Source organism: Hetaerina americana, unplaced genomic scaffold (assembly GCF_022747635.1).
Source record: "Hetaerina americana unplaced genomic scaffold, ioHetAmer1.1.p SCAF_21, whole genome shotgun sequence".
Taxonomy (NCBI): Eukaryota; Metazoa; Arthropoda; class Insecta; order Odonata; family Calopterygidae; genus Hetaerina; species Hetaerina americana.
Window position 1 is genome coordinate 3,893,386 of NW_027286775.1, and position 17,776 is coordinate 3,911,161.

The window sequence follows — 17,776 nt, forward strand, 5'->3', positions numbered from 1 at the left end:
ATGAAAAAGTCCAAGAGAAATGTTATCTTACGTTGGTTACGCTTCATTTATAGTATGCTGCTATTATATGGGATCCTTACGAAGTTGAATTAATTGCCGAATCGGATCGCTTGCAGCTTAGAGGAGATATATTTGTAAAACGTTGTTACAATAAACTTAGTAGCATATACAAAATATTAGAGCAGCAAGGCTGGGAATCACTTGATGAAGTTAAGGTTAAATTGTAGATTAAATGTCTTGCATATATTGAAAGGAGGCCTCTTTAGTAGTGATGTTGAGAATGGCGTATCACCCCCATCGCACCGTACGGTAGGAGAAGTCATGCCAATAAAATTAGAGAGATTAAGTGCAGAACAGATCGATTTAAGATTTCATTTCTCCAAAGAACGATAAGGGATCTGAATAATGCTATTCAACCGCTCAAAATTGGGTCAAAATTAGTCTGGTGTGTGTATTCATTCCCTGCCACACACCCTAGCGGTGGCTTGTAAGGTATTAAAATACCAAATATCAAAATAATGTCAGATATCTGAGGAGGAAAACAATGAGCAGGGAAGATATCGTCAACATCGCGGTGACCTCCGAAAGTGTTGTCTAAACGTACGAGATAGATTCCAGGACAGATATGTACAGGGTTCGTCCGGAGAATAAGTGCACTGACTCCTGGGCTGGGTGCGCCGCTCCAGGCGCGCCCAGCACCGCTCTGACGGGCTGCGATTGGAGGGGGGTATGTTGGCAAGCGACGCTGAAAAAGGCAGTCGGCTCTGAGCTGTGGTGTAGTGAGGAGCTCTGTTAACGCGAACCTCCACGCTCGACCCACGTCACGGAACGCGATGCCGAAGTTTTTGGAGCAGCGTTATTCCATCAAATTTGCGGTAAAGCTTGGGAAATCGTCTACCGACACTGTCGGTATGATTAACCAGGCTTACGGGGAGACAGCCATGTCCAGAAACATGATCTTTCGGTGGCACAAGATGTTCGTGGAGGGCAGAGAAGACGTCGACGACGAGTCTTCGAGACGTTCCCGATGATGCCTTCGCGGGAGCGTTCCAGGAATGGGAACGCCGCTGGAACAAGTGTATCGACTCACAAGGGTCCAATTTTGAGGAATATTAGCTTAAGATATGTAAAAGTGTAATAAATTTTTTTTCCTGAGCTCAGTACACTTATTTTCCGGACGAAACCTGTACAAATACTCATTCTTTCCCCGAACAATCATAAATCATTTTTAGTAAGATACCGAAGTCACTTTAGTAGTAGTAGTAGTTTTGAGGGGAGGCGACCGACAGCTGAGATCATTTGCGCCATTGGGGATGGACAGGAAAGGATGAAGGGTGGAGAGAAACCCGACGTCGGCATTAGCCTACTCTTTACGAAAGGCGCCAAAGGGTCCGCAATTTAACGTCCCATCTGACGGACGGCGTACTCATTCAAAGTGCCCTCCACAAGGCACCTCAAGTAGGGATCGAGATACCTCTGAAAGTCACTTTAGAAATATTAAAACATTGAATTTACAAGTCAGAGCAAAGTTAAACACTGTTAGGTATACTTTCAGGTGCATGTGTATGTTAGTTTGTAGTTTGAGTGTTTGCATATGTGTGGTGTGCAAGTGTTCTTGTATGAATTTATGCCATGTTTTTTTGTGGATGTATGAATTTGTGGTTCTTGCATGCGGTTTTTTTTTTCTTTTCTAAATTACGGGTGGTGTCCTAAACCCCCCGCCACACGCCCTTGCGGCGGCTTGCGGGGTATTAAGTAGATGTAGAACGTAATTACGCTGCGGAATACTGATAGGTATTGTATCAATCGATTGATGACTTCACTGCCCACTGTCCCACCGCACCACGGCCGACTTTCCTAAGAACGTAAGATCTGGTGCTTTCTCGGCGTATTTCCTTGATGAAGTTTTCTCGGGTCTTCCACCGAGTCAGGGGTTCCATGTTGGCTAACGTTTAGATGCTCGACTCGCGCATCGTCTTCAGGGTAGATGAGTGCCAATCTGCATTTGGCCGTCTTATATATTACATGAGTCCACGGGTCAGGTGACTCGCGTTTGACCCGAAGAGGAGGAGCCTTCCGGTTGGTCGCCATGGCGTTGTGCTGCATTCCTTCCTTTTCTAACCTTCATCTGCACCGGGTTTCAACGCGTTGCTGAGAAATTAGCCGGAGTCCCTGTTGAAAGTATGCCTTACCATTTTTATTTCAATTGCTTCTTTAATTATTCGGTCCCAGTAACCGCCGGCGCGGGCAATGAGCTTCGTCTCGTCGAAGTTAATGGAATGATCGATCCCGATGCTGTGTTCAGCGATGGCTGATTTCTCCAACTGCCCCGACCGCAGGTGTCTTTGGTGTTTTTTCAACCTGGTCTCAATGATCCGCCCCGCCTCTCCAATGTATGTAGATGTCTCCGCAGGCACACGGGACTTGGTAAATGCCTGGGGTCTCTAGGCCGATTGGGTCCTTGGCTCTGACTAGAAAATCTCTAATTTTCCCCGGTGCTTTGTGGACTGCCTCGATGTCATGCCTCGCCAGTGCCCTGGATATTTTTCCGCAAATCCAGGAGACATAAGAAAGCCTGCATACCATTCATGTTGAGCTCGTCCGTTCCATGCACACCCATTGTACTACACGATTAAGGGTAAATAAGTTGACTCTGAGCCGCTGGTGTGGTGCTGCTATTTGTGCCCCTGGTTAGGGTGCTCAGCACATCGCAGGGGCAGTACTTTAAAGCCTCCGCTTCCTTGTATGAGCGTACCAAGTTCAAGAGTGTGGCATTCGTCATAGGATGAACTGCCTGGGTCACTGCATCCTAGGAACGCCGCGCCGTTAGTGACCAACACCATGGGTGACAAAGAGTGGCTCTCCTTCACATTTACAAACTAATCTCGTCAGCTTGGGAAAGATGGCCAATCTACTTTGTTGTCAACGTTAACGCAGATAATAAATTGAGCCGTTGGGCCCGGATGCCGTTGGGCCCGGATGCCGTCGCCGCCATTGTTTCCCCACGCTCTGGATTTAAAACGCCTTTTGTTCGATTCTCACGTTGCATCACCTGTTGTTCTCATTGAATTTCTAATTCCGCTTCCACTCTTTTTGACATACTCTTCGCCCCTTTTCCGCTGAGCACGTCGCGCCAATCAAGGCATTTATTTGATTTTTTTTAGTTTTCAGCACCAACAAAGCCACCGCCATGGTGTTTGGCAGGAGTACACACCAGACTAATTTTGACCCATATGTGACCGTACCACGGTCGGGCAATGACATTCTGATCCCTTATCGTTCGTGGAAAAAAAATTAAACCTCAAATCTATCTGTTCTAGACTCGATCTCTCTAAATTCACTGACATGATCTCGACCACCGTAGTACGATTGGGATAATAATACATTCTCAACATCACTGCTAAAGAGACCTCCTTCCAATTTATGCAAGAGATTTAATCTGTAATTTAATCTTAACTTTATCAAGTGATTCCCAGCCTTGATCCTCTAATATTTTGGATACGCTACTAAGTTTATCATTAAAACGTTTTAAAAATCTAGCTCCTCTCCGCTGCACGCGACCTAATGCGGCAATTAATCAAACATCGTGAGGATCACATATGGTACTAGCTGCATATTCTGAATGAAGCCTAACCAGCGTAAGACAACATTCTGTTTTACCTTTTCATCACAATTACTCAGTACTCTATCAATAAATCCTAATTTCGCATTCTATTTCGGTGTTCCCGATGCAGTTGGTGTTCTCGAGGGAATTGCTCTTTTTCCAGAAATTCATCAGGAGCACTTTTTTAAGTTGAATTCTAATTGCCAAGTGTTGCACCAGAGCTGTATAGTATTAAGGGCATCTCATAAAGCTGCTGTTCCTCAGGATTATGGATATCACGCTAAACCACTGCAACGTCGGTAAATAAACGTATCTTACTGGTGACTACGGGGTCAATGTCGTTTATTTAAAGTAGAAATAAAAGACACCCGATCCCACCTCCCTGAGGAACACTTGAAGTGACTTCTACTTCATTAGAGCGAACACTACCTACAAGTGTGTCTGCTCTATGTACCCGACCATTCAAAAAGTCTTTCATCCAACCCAGGATGTTTTTTCAATGCCATATGCTTCTAGCTTTCTGATTAGTTTACTATGAAGTGCTTTATAAAAGACTTCCTTGAAATCTAGGAAACTTAATCTCTCCCGAAATAAGAATTTCATGAAAAAAACGTGCAAGTAGTATCTTGAAGTATTTGCTCTTGCAGAAACAGTGGTGATTTTTCACCGATAACTCCTTAGAGTACATACATATAATAATGCACGCCATAGAGTATCTAATTATATGGATGCGAAACTTGGATATTATGAAAAAGGGAAAAGGATCAACTTGGAAGAAATGGCAATGTGGATTTGGAGAAGGGTAAAAAGACAACATAGACGGACGAGAAAAGAAACAGAAGTTTTGAGAAAAATAAAAGAGAAAATAAATTTGATAAAAGATGGAGAAAAGGCAAATAAATGTGTTGGGCATATTTTCAGACATAAAAAATTCCTGGAAAATATAATTGAGAGGAATATAATAAGTAAGGAAGGAGAGAAACACCAAGAAATAAATTTATAGATTACATCGAAAGTGCTATGAGAGTAACAACCCACAATGAACTGAAAAGAACGACAATGGAGAAACGAAAATTCTCCGCCTTTAGAAGATGATGATGTCGAACTCTCTACTTTCGAGGTGTCTCATGATAGACCCAGCAACTATTTGCCCCATGATGTTGCATGAAATGTATGTGAGGGAAATAGGTCTGCAATTGCTCGGTTCCTCTTTGTCTCCATTTTTAAGTATTGATGTTGCGTTAGCCGTTTTCCAATCTCTGAAAACCTTGTGATCTACCAACGACTTCTTAAATATGATTTCTAGATACGGCACAATTTCCGACGCTAGTTTCTTAAATATAGGAATGGGTATTTCATCGGGCCCGGAGGATTTATTCGGTCTAATTTTTCATTTTTCAATCAATATTTTTCAGTAAACGTTTTATTCCATCATATGAGGTTTCATTTTGAGGCATTGGCTGGCCGGCACGATTTGGTGAGACCTTGGTGAAAACGCTTTGAAAAAAGGAATTTAATAAGTTAGCTTTTTCCAAACTGCTGGTTACTCTTTCGCCTTTATTATTATAGAAGTACTTTCCTTAACCTCTCTGAAGTACGACCGAAATGATTTCGGATTCTCTTTCAAATTGTTCGCTAACCTTTTCCTCTTGAATTCCCTTAACGCTTTCCGGAATTTACTCTTGGCATTTGCCTTAGATGTCTTATAATCAGAAGCTTTTTCTCTTTTGTCGCTAGAGATATCATCTCTGATATTTTTCATCTCGGCGTAGCATAGCCTTTGACGTCGCAATGAATTTCTTACTTCCGCGTTGTACCATTTATGTTACGTGCTAACCTTTGTAAATTTATTAGGATTGGACTTGAAGAATTTTTATCTGCACTAAATACGCCACCCTAGATTCTAATTGTTCTGTAGTTTCTGTAAATGGAAAAAGATTTTGGATAATTTCACCGTTGGCTTCAACAGTGAATGACCAGCTATCTGTCTTGACAATTATATCTGCACCTGTGCTTTGAATAAGGTGATGATATATACAGGAACTATATTTTTTAAACTTCGGCAATTAAATACCAATACCGGTAATGTTTCCTGGACCTTGACATCATGGGTTTTTGAATTTTAACCAGGATCATCTTCTTATTTATATTGAATCCCTTATGAACTTTTCTGTCCAAAACAGTTTGATTCGTGTTAAATGAACTGTTGCTAGCACTGGACCTCTCTTCATTTAAAGCTACAAAATTTGGCATAGAAAACTTTAGAGGCCCACTATTTGATCTACACTTAAATCTAAAAAAAGCCTTGCAGTGTTCAAAAATCCTACCCGCTACACACCTGGCGGCCTCAAATGTAAACACCAGAACAGTTCAGGGGGTTTCTACAAGATTTGATGGCCGGCTGAAGGTCGACGAAGGTCGCCCCGATATCTCTGCAGGAAGCACGCAACCTCTGATTGATGCCTTCAAATCGGCTCCACATCATAGGTCCACGATCAATCCTCAAGGGGATTAGGCTGCAGATCGAGAGCGTCACACCAACCCCCCCCCCCCGGCACAACCCATCCGCTTCACTTCCCAGTTCAATTCCCTGAAGGAATCCAGAACCTCTTCAGATCCACGGTCGACGGCATCGCTGACGCCAAATTGGACCACAACCCGCAGCCTGAAACAATTAGTCCCGCAGCCGCCGCTCCAACCGCCTTCGTCACCTGGGGAACGCCGCCACCAGGACTGCACCGTGCCGTCTGGCGCTGGCTAACATCCTCATAGCCTTCCCTCGTCCCCGACGGGAGCATAATACGTCTGACATTACTGCTGCCCATCACTAGAATCCCGTCCTCACATTCTCTTCAATCTCCTAACTACGTACTATGCGCGTTGTGCTGTGTTATTGCCACCCCGTGGATTAAATTCAAATTTTAATACATACTACACACTGCAATCCACCGCTAAGAGTGTTTCGAAGGGGGTTATTTCACACCAGAAATGTTAACACGAAGTACTTTTCCCCCAATCCCGTTCTCTTATTGCCTATCGATTTTGGGAAATATGACTAAGAAAACCATTCTGTTCCACCCTAAATCTTTTCAATTTTATTCACAAGATTAGAACTCTCACGGTGTTTATCTGCCTGCTGCATTTTTCCATTTCCTGACACCGGTCAGATATTCTGATAAATACGTGTGAGTGTTGCATTTTAATTTGTCTTTGGTAATCCTTCCCTCCGCTCTAATCAGAGTTACTCCATCCCCCACTCGTTGTACAAAGTTACTTAAATAAACGTATTCTTCGACATGGATGTTTCATGATTCTTCTTGAATGACGACACAGGGAGTGAAATGCTATACAACGCTGGTGCGACACTTGGCAATTAAAGTTTAACTTAAAAAAGTGCGTAGTAATGAATTTTTGGAAAAAGAGCAATTCCCACCCGAATGCCAACTGCATTGGAAAAACCAAAAATGGAATGTGTAAACTCGAATAAATAATTAGTCGTTACCCTCACTCGCGATCTCCCCTGGGTGAAACACATACGGGGAATATTTGAACAAGCTAGCAAAATAATTGGGATTTATTATAAGAGTACTGGTTAAATGTCATTAAAAAGTCAAAGAGAAATGTTATTTTTCGCTGGTTAGGCCTCATCTAAACTATGCTGCCAGTATATGGGATCCTCACGAAGTTGCATCAATTGCCGAATTGGATCTCATGCAGCGTAGGAGAAGCTCGACTTGTAAAAGGTTTTTATTATAAAGTTACTTTTTTTAATTAGAAAGATAGAATAGATAGATTTAAGATGTCCTTTTTGTCCACGAACGATAAGGGATCAGAATAACATTGCCCGACTGCGGTAGGGTCAGGTGTATATTTACCCCCTGCCACACACCCTGGTGGTAGCTTGCAAGGTTCTAAAAAATACAAATTAATTACTGCAAGACGTTCGGTATTTTAACTGAATAGTAACCATAACACCACTTCTTTACGACTTTTGCGACGAAAATTCACCGATATCTAACGCACCAAGCAAATTGAATCCTTACTGAAGCCATGATCCGTTCCTCCAGAAAAATTGGCATGCCTGCTGGCAAACGTGAATTGATCCTCGGAATGTTGATACCATTTCCCTATATTTCATCATTAGCGTACTGATTAAGCTCGGTTTTCAGCTTTCATCCATTACATTGAGCAGTACTCTTTATTAATATTTTAGAAGCGCTGATAACGAGGGACTGTGTGACCTCCCATGAACTCTCGTTGGTCCAGGGGCGTAGCGGTCAGCCCCTTGGGGTAACACGTCCAATCCGGAGCGCGGATATTCTTGTGCTTGTGGTGTGATTTATGCAATCCACGCTATCGGATACAAATAGATTAAAATCGATTTTAGCGGAATTTAACAACTGATGTGAGTTAACTGAGCAGCAACCAAGAATAAGCCTCTATGTATTTTTGAAGAAATTTTTTTTGCGCGTATAAACTGTGTCACTATATGAAATATATATAAATATACTTCAGGAAACTTAGGAAATTTTTATGTATTATGATGTCCTATTCATTCAACCTTACCTACCGGAAATGTCATTCTTCTCTGAAGAGGGCTGCTGGCCAGGCAAAAAACCTGGTGTCGGGTTTTCTCTGGGCACCTACCTACTCCCGCTACCGACCACCTTCCTCAGTGTGATTGACAGGTCCCTCCCTCAGGCAGGGGAAATCCTTGCAAACATTAAGTCTACGAGTAAGTGAGATTCACAAAGATCCCTGTTTCCCAGCACACCCGTATGATTGAGTGACAGAGCGTGGGCGTCTGCCCTTTCATTTTCATTGCAAACCCTGAGTGTGCTTCCGAATGAGATTCATGAGGGTCACTTTTATTCTTCAACACGCCCTAGTGATCGAGCGGCTCTAGTTTGTTTCCTTTTATTTATTTTTACATTGTTGGCGTGTGATTGAGGTACAAGAGGATCACTGTTTCCCAAACACACACGAGTGATCGAGTGTGTGATTTTCAATTTTTCTCTAACTTGTCACCTTGTCTTTACCTCCCCCCTTAAACATACCCAGTGCCGATAAAGTTTACGTCCTTGGCTACTTTGTTTTTTCTGAGCTACTTCTAGTTTAAAGATCCATGCATTACCACTGTTTGCATGCTGTTAGGTGAATGTAACCATTATAATCCGAGAAGACGTCGCCGATAAGGTCCGTGCTCAATTGAATTCATACGTTGGATTTTAAGTTTGCAATACTATAAACTCGATACAATTATATTGTCCATCCAATTACATTTCATAAATTTGACGCTTGCGTAAACATTTTGGCATGCTGATTCTTAGCTTTATGTCTTTCTTGCATGATTTTCTTCTCATTATCTCGCTTTTTATTCCATTCTAACTAATATCTTGAAATGTACACTCTAGGTTATTAGATGCATTTTTAAACTTGAAAAGATATGGATCAAAGGTACCTGTCGAATAGTTGCCTTCATATGTTTATAATCAAACGTTTATACAAATTCGGTGATAGCTATTTTTTGCGCAGTAAATACGTAGAGAAGTCAATGTTTTGTACCTATTCCTGCTACGGACACAATTGGAGATAGAGTTGACCTCCCCCCGTGAGGGCACCACCGCGCTTCGAGCATGTCCTGCGGTGTATCGACGGTTAGATGCCTCGGGAGTTCGCTGGGTGCGGCTGGGCTGGGATGAAAAAATGAAATTTCCAAGCTGGGAGGCGGAGTCCCAATTCTGGGGGATAGAGGGGCGGGGGGATAAGAATGGCATGGGAGTGGATGGAAGATGGGGGTGGGGTGGGTTGGATAACGAGGGTGCCGGGTTGGATCCCGCCCCCGTTTCGTCCGACGTCGTTTCCCGCCGCGTCATCCGAGAGAGACGTCCCTTGGTGTGGGTGACCCCGGAACCCTTACCCTCCCCCTTCCCCCTCACCCGTGGGACGTCACGGGGTGGATGATACCATGGGAGAGTGTCTCCTGCGAACCTTGCGCTCTGGCACGCGCCGCAGCGGCAGCGCGGGGTTGAAATCTGTGGAATATCGGATTCTACGATCCGCGGGGTGACTTTTATTTTCCATCCTCTCTGCAGAATATGCTTTTTATTGGCAGCGCTGCTACCTTGGGAGCGAGCGGTGGGTCGTGCAGAACCTGCCTTTTGTCTCTCCCTCGGCTCCCATTCCGATTTGCCTCGACGTGCCCGCGCGCGAGGGTGAGCGGGGGCGAGGAAAAGGGGGGCACCAACCACCCCCCCCCTCACCCCTTCCCTCCCTCCGTCCCGCGCGATAACCCCCCTCCCCAGGGGTGGCATGCGCCGCACCACCCCCGGCCCATTCCGCGGCGCATCCCACACCCACCCCAGCGTCGCCCTGGCGTGAATCTTTACGTGCACGCTGATGCACCGGTCTTCTTGCCTGCCGAACGAGGGAAACGCTCGCGAGGGACGGCCATTGTTCGCACGGGAGCGAGGATGGGGTGGGTCTCCTCTCTCCTTCCTTCTCTTCCCCCCGGACGCTGTGACGCAAGCGGTTTTCGTTCCGAGTAAAAGGCAATACTTCCGGATTCGACGGAAACCCGAAAACCGTCCCCGCATTGTGTTTTCTTGCAACCGTGGGATTTCATGCGTAGTAAAAGTGGAATGGAGTGCCATTTTCCCGGAGAAAGGAGTCGTGTTTTAAAAATAATTTTCGTTTCGGTGACGCATAATTTCACAAACGTAACCCCTGATACAAATTACACAATATACTCGTATAAGTAATTTTTCTTTATTCGGTAACATTTTACACGTCTACATTAAAAAATTCGACTAATGCCACTAAGGAAATGGAGGAGTTTGTTGAAACTCTCCTGTGAATCTCTTCAACTTCTTCCTCAAATCCAATTCCTTCATAAATGACACAGTTTCAGGCGTAGCATGGTGGAGATCCTCCATGATGAAAGAAGACACTTTCTAAGAATTCTATGTGGAAAAGCAAAGCGTCTTCTTTCATCTAATTCATTCCTTCATCTTCGTCTCTTCATAATTACATAAACCATAACCTGATTCTTGTAAATTTGTTACAGGCCTCGACTTACTATGGTAGATCAGATCACGCACGTAAACTCTGGGAGATGAATACTAAAACGGATATATTTAAAATAGCAAGTTTCCTAGTACCTTCAGAGATCAAAGACCGCAGGTGCAAAGGAGATAGTTATCATTTTTAGTGTGCACATTTTGTCGATACCCTGCCTATTTTTTTAATAGACCGATCTATTCAATACTTCCTTGACATGATCTGAATATACGTGTCCTGTTGTTAAATATTCTCGCATGCAAGTAAGTTCTTCCGTGTGATTTATTCTTATTTAGTGAATGGTCAAACAAATGTTTGCATAGAGGTGCAATGATTGCGATTGTGCAGACAGACATGGCGAGTGACTTTACACCCCTCGCCACCCACCTTTGCCATTACTGGTTGAGACTTAAGTGGATGTAGATGAATAATTCCTCGGTATCCGGCTGCACCGCCTCGGCCAGCGGTTTCTTCAATTAAAGAAGTCAGCAGGTAGAAGTTATTCGAGGCATGTCCAATTATTTTTCCTCTTCGTGAGTCTACCATAGGCTTCTCTTTACAACCACTCTTCGAGTTTTTTTTCATTTTTTACCCAGTCCCTCATTTTTTTTAACATATGGTCTTAGCATCGCATTTTCCGGTGTCCTTTAGCAATGTCTTACAAAGAAAAGAAAACATAAAAATTCTAAAAGATCGCTTTTTGATTTGTATGTTGACATAAATAGCCATTTAATTTTTGGGATAGAAAACCTTCGCCGTGCTTCTTCTGATTACGATACCTCTCTTGCTATTTCTATCGCTGGTGGATTTACCTATGAATAGAATAATAATTTACTTGATCCAACGCGCCATTTCCTAGTCTCATTTGAAGGCAAAATGATTCTCGGGTCTTCTCGCGTCATTCCTGAGGACGATGCCCGACTCTTGCATCGTCCTCAGGAATGACGCAAGAAGACCCGAGACCCTTGACCCGGTGGAAGACCCGAGAAAACTTCATCAAGCAAATACGCCGGGAAAGCACCAGATCTTACTTCAGAAAGATAATATATTATTATTTGAATGATAAATTTTACAAAATTTTCATTTTGTGCTAACTTGTTAAGATTCAATGCAGAAAACAAGGCAATGCGGTATCCGTTTGCCAAAACACTAACCCATTTATTGAAAATACCATGATTACAACCTCCTCAGGGCCATCAATCGAATATTATAAAGATTCCTAAGTGACAACCTTCAGCTGTCACTTAGGGATCTAATCTTATTCGATTAATGCAACCATGGCGATCTCTCTAAGCTTCTGGTTGTAAAATTTTCACAAAGTTATACTATGAAGAGAGGTATTCATCCATTGTAAAATTCACGTGAATATGGCGTGACTTTTCTTGTCCCAAATGCAATGAAATACAGGTATATCTACTGAAAGTGAATCATCATTATAAGAAGTAATATTGAAGCTCATGAGACAATTTCAAAGGGTATTTTAGGAAATGGTTCCACTTGTCTTCCAAGGCAAGGAGAAAGTGAGGAAAGGTACGTTGCATCTTATAAAGATAACATTCATCAAGGGAAAAGAACAATATTTCATGAACTAATGAAGATCATTGATATTCTATCCGTTAAGGTAGGTTTTGCATGAACACCGCCTGTACAACTGTGTACAGAAAGTTCTCTGATCGATCTGACCAAACAAAACCTGATATCCAACAGCAACATATGGACCCTTCTTCGAATCAGCATAAAGGTACTTCCTTCATTCCGTCCAATATCCCTCGCCACAATCGCAGTCTTAAAACGTTCCGTTGTCAATCACAATGCCCCGCATTCATTTCTCCTGTCTCCTTATGATTTCTACCAACCATCTCATCTCCTCTCCCACCATGCCATGTTTGTTTTCCTCCCCGTTCATTTCACATTCGCCTTCCCACATTTCTCCACACCCACATTCCGAAAACCTCCAATCTACGCCAATTACCCTGCTTCAATGACCATGTTTCCGCGCCGTACATAACTACTCTCCGCATCAAAAGCTTTGACGAGGCATTTCTGAACATATTTATTTACAGTCCCTGTGTTCAATGACACCGTGCCCTCCTCCTTATGAAAGCTTCTTCGTGTAACACAAATCTTTTTCTTACGTCCCTGCTACTTTGTCCATTTTGGTCCAAAACATGTCCGAGAATGGTAAATGATTACACCTGCTCCAGAGTATGAGCTCCTATTTTAGTATTTAAATTAGCTTTATTCTTTCTGAAAAACGAATCAACCTTCATTTCGTATGCATTTGCTCTGATCCTATACCTATCGGACTGACCCTCCATGGCTATAAGCAGCATTTGAAAACGTTTGGCTAACTGAAACACTAAAGCTAAATTATCTGTAATCCTTCCTGATTAAACGAATTCCCCGCCGACATTCATTCCTATTCCCAGTTAATCTCATTTCTATCAACCATTTCCGATCTACCTGTACGTTGAAAAGGCATTTCACTCTTGAAGAGATGGGCACTTCTTGAAGAGATGAGAAAAAGAAATGGGCACTTCTCTCTAACCACTCTTCCTAACACTGCCCATTCCCCACTCGCATCTGAGCAGTTTGAGACACGGTGCTTATCAGTCTCTTATTCCACCAATTTAATCCTTATTTAATACAATGTATTAATGAATTATTTACAGTTTACACTAGAAGGGGCCTTTTCAAAATCCACGAAACTAGCAAATTCGTCCTGATTGTATTCTATGCTCCTCTCTATTAGTGATCGCATTTCTGCTAAGACATCCCGCGTCCTCTTCCCTTTATGGACCCAAACTGATCATCCCCTAAGTAGTCATATGCTTTGCACTCCATCCTCTTGTTGATGATCCTTAGTATCACTTAACTGCGTGGAGAATCAGACTAATTTTCTTATATTTCTCACAGGCTGCTTCCTTTACATTTTATGGAATAGGGACACTTATCTGACAGTCTTTCGGCCGAATTTCTCTCACATACAAGTAAATACCTCAAATCAATTCATAAAAAGTTTTCGTCTCACCTGTTCCTAATCTTTAAGTAGTTCTTCGGGCATTTTAGCTAATCTTAGTTGAATTCTACTCACTTAACATTATTTCTATCTCGCCATAGATTAAGCCTGGACCTAAGCCATCCTCCCCTTTGTCATACTTTATCTTTTTGTCTAATATCATTTGTCTAATCTCATTTGTCTAATTTCTTTACCATACCGTTTCTCTATATATTCCTTCCACCTCGCTTGGATTTTTTTTGGTTCAACTTACATTTTTCTCGATTTATTTTTTATGCTTATCATAGATTTTCCCTTTTTCCTACTCGAAAGTGTTTTCACCTTTATGTATACACATCAATTTCACAAATTCTCTACAAACTTTTTATATCCTTGCGCTTTGTCTTTCGCCACTCTTATTTTCATCATCTGATTGCTACCCGCCACAGATTATTACTATTTTATTACAGTCAAACTTTCTCCGAACCTAACTTTGCGTTTACATTTTTCCATTTCCTTCTCACAAACGTTCCTTTATAATAACCATTCCTCAACCTTCTCTGTGGCATGTTCATTTTAAACAATAAGTCGACTGTAGCGCCACCGCATGCGTACTAAGTCAGTTTGTACATTGCATACCAATGATGAGATGTTACAAGAGTATCCGTTTCTTTTTCGATGATTAATCGTAATGATTAACAAATTCGTAATTCTAGGTGCCCCAATGCATGCATGATTACCTCGAGTAATAGTAGTTTTTATGGGAGGCGACCGACAGCTAAGGTCATTTACGCCATTAAGGATGGACAGGAAAGGGTGAAGGGTGGGGTAGAGAAACCCGGCGTCGGCATTAGCCTACTCTTGTCGAAAGGCGCCAAGGGCTCCACAGTTTAACGTTCCATCTGACGGAAGTCGTATTCACTCAAAAGCTCACTCTCCACGAAGTATCTCAAGTAGGGATCGGGTTACCACTGAAAAATATCTGACGCCTCCGGGAATCGAACCCGGGCCCTCTCGGTGGGAAGCCTGTAAGTTATCGTTAGCCACCGGGCCATCCCGATCCACGTCGATTACCTCGGAATTAATGAAGACGCAATAGACTGAATTCGATAGTTTAAAGGCTCTACGTGGTGAAAAATCATGATCACTGAATAAGTAGACTTTGGATTTTTTCAACACTAAACTTCACCACACATTAATACCGGTTTCAACGCATAGGCGACATCATCAGTATGAGCAAGTATTCAATGAGGTCTACTATACTATTCCCGCTGCCCTATTACGCGATTCGCAATTGGCACGGCATATACTATATTGCCAGTGCTTTCCAGAAGTGTAGTGATTGCGCATTTCCACTGGAGAGCGTAATCTTTTTTTTGCCGGAAAGAGGTTTTGTTCCCTTTCGATGTCGGTATTCCGCGATGCCACTTCGTTGAGATGGGCGCCGGCGGCGCATCCTCTGCTATCCCATCACCCCCTTGCCACGGGGGTGATGGGATAGCAGAGGGGGGGTGCGGGCTCTACGTGGATTGTCTCGGGAGTGGCCCTTTCCAAAAATTGAAACGGGGAAGGTTTAATATGAAGTAGTGGGGCAGACTGAAATGATATGCATTCCATTTCATCCGGAACACGCAATTCCAAAAGTTTAGAACAGTTTCTCGAGTCACGGCGTTTCAGCATTTCACGAACACCAACGCGAAAACCTCGACCGCTCCGCTCGTCCCACTCCAGGCCAGCGCTCACAAAAGGTTCATCCGGCTCCTCGTGCATTGGAAAACATGCCTTGCATTTCCATTGCGGGGCGTTACGTACACCGTCTCTTATATTTTCAGAAAAAGGCATTCTCGAATATGGAAGGGATATGAGTTTTCCATCCGATTGACGTTCAAAGATAATTCCTGACAATGCGGAAGCAGAGAAATCTCATGATTATCGGTTCTCCGATAGAAATGAATCTTCAATAACTAAATATACAATGTTTGAATAAAACATATCAGTAACTATGTTTCCGTGACCCGAGTGTGAAGTGCTGAATTCAGAACGTCGGTTAAGTGAGTGCATGATTGCAGATCACGTCGGTGTTGATAAAATTGACAGAGCAAACCATTATCACTGAAAATTTGGCGAGGCAAAAGATCTGCGCCAAACTCGTCCTCCCGAAGGTCTTTGCACGGGCGACCAAGAGTTGATTCTATGCTAGGAGAGACCTGTAACGCCATCGCGACGATTTCCCAACCACCTTAATGTCCCAAATTGGTACCAGCAGACTATTTCCTATTCCCAAAAGTGAAACCCTTCCTCAAAGGACACCACCATGAGACCCTAAGTGCCGCCAATAAGCTTGAACGCGTACCCTCAAGGACCTTATGGAATCCACGCCTACCAACCGCTGACAAAAGTGTGTCACCGCTCAAGGGATGTACTTTGGAGAATAGTGGGGCTTGATATCAATGTCTGAAATAAATCAATTTTCCGATACTCATTATGCAAACCACTCAGAGGATAGGTGAATATTTGACCTCTGGTAAACAGTGACGACAAAACCTGTAGACCTGCTATGAGATTCCATTTGAAATAGGTGCATTCATTCCCCGAAACTTCAGCAATACCTAATTATCAAAAACTGTAAACACATTCTGCTTGGATATCCTTATAAAATATAGCTGGAGAATTCATAATAACAGGATGAATATACTTAAAAAAAAGTCCAAGGAATGAAAGCTTTCCTCGAGTTAGACAAGTTTGCAATTAACCTGGAAGCCACCGCAGAAGTGTAGGCATAAGATTCTCGGATGAAGGGGTAGAAGATACCGACGACGCGATGAGTGACCAGCAGTGACCTGCGACTCCTACAGCATCACCTGAGGGAGTTCCCATTGAGGGTCGAGCACGGACTTCTATCCGGCGAGACCTGCTCACTCTCGTTGGGCCCGGGGGCGGAACGGGCTCTCGATCTCCGCGCCCGTCGCACCCCCCTGGGAGCGGTTCCACCTCCGACTCCGCGGAACGAATCTCAAGGCTTCCAGGTTAAAATCACACTTGAGAGGGTGACTCAATAGGATACCAGCCAAAATCCCTCCCCCCTTCACCTCGCCCTCTGTGCCGAGCATCGATGCGTGCTCTTGGTAACAATGCGGTTCCTTACCGCCTTCAATGCCCTCTCGATAAAGTACCCTTGTTCCTCGTAAAAAAATCCATTTCAATGAATTTAGCACCACATTCACTCAATAATACTCCGAAAAGATTCAAATGCATTTGAATCCATTGGAATGAACAATAATCGCTACTCCTGCAATTCTGCCTCACTCTCTTCTCTTCCTATCCCTTCACACGCAAATTTCCACCACCTTTCATTCGATCAGTGTTTCTCCCTTAACATCCTGGAAACCCTACCCGATTCAGCCACCAATGTATAGGTGGGAACTCGAGAATCCGAATATATACTAGCTTTCCGATGTTTTAAAATTCCCACCCTCAACCGCCATCTTTAATTTCCCTCCCAGCATTTCCTGCACTTTCCCCTTTTCCCCCCAGACCGGGAACTTCTCTCCGAAATATTCAGTCTTACTTGAAGAAGGCCTCGGAGAAGGCCGAAAACTCAAACAATCTACAATGTGAGTGTCCTTTTAAGTGTTACTATTTTATTTGTGTTCGATTGTGTCCTCCAAATATCTCAGCTCAGGAAAAAAATTTATCACACTTTTACATATCTTAAGCTAATATTCCTCAAAATAGGACCCTTGTGAGTCGATACACTTGTTCCAGCGGCGTTCCCATTCCTGGAACGCTCCCGCGAAGGCATCATCGGGAACGTCTCGAAGACTCGTCGTCGACGTCTTCTCTGCCCTCCACGAACATCTTGTGCCACCGAAAGATCATGTTTCTGGACATGGCTGACTCCCCGTAAGCCTGGTTAATCATACCGACAGTTTCGGTAGACGATTTCCCAAGCTTTACCGCAAATTTGATGGAATAACGCTGCTCCAAAAACTTCGGCATCGCGTTCCGTGACGTGGGTCGAGCGTGGAGGTTCGCGTTGACAGAGCTCCTCACTACACAACAGCTCAGAGCCGACTGCCTTTTTCAGCGTCGCTTGCCAACATACCCCCCTCCAA

The 17,776-nt window shown here is 43.4% G+C and overlaps 1 protein-coding gene across 1 annotated transcript in view; it reads right to left on the minus strand.

The window, feature by feature from the left end:
- LOC139688617 (acetylcholine receptor subunit alpha-like) overlaps positions 1–17,776 on the minus strand; it is a 500,693-nt gene that overhangs the window by 103,667 nt on the left and 379,250 nt on the right. The gene's annotated exons all lie outside the window — the stretch shown is intronic.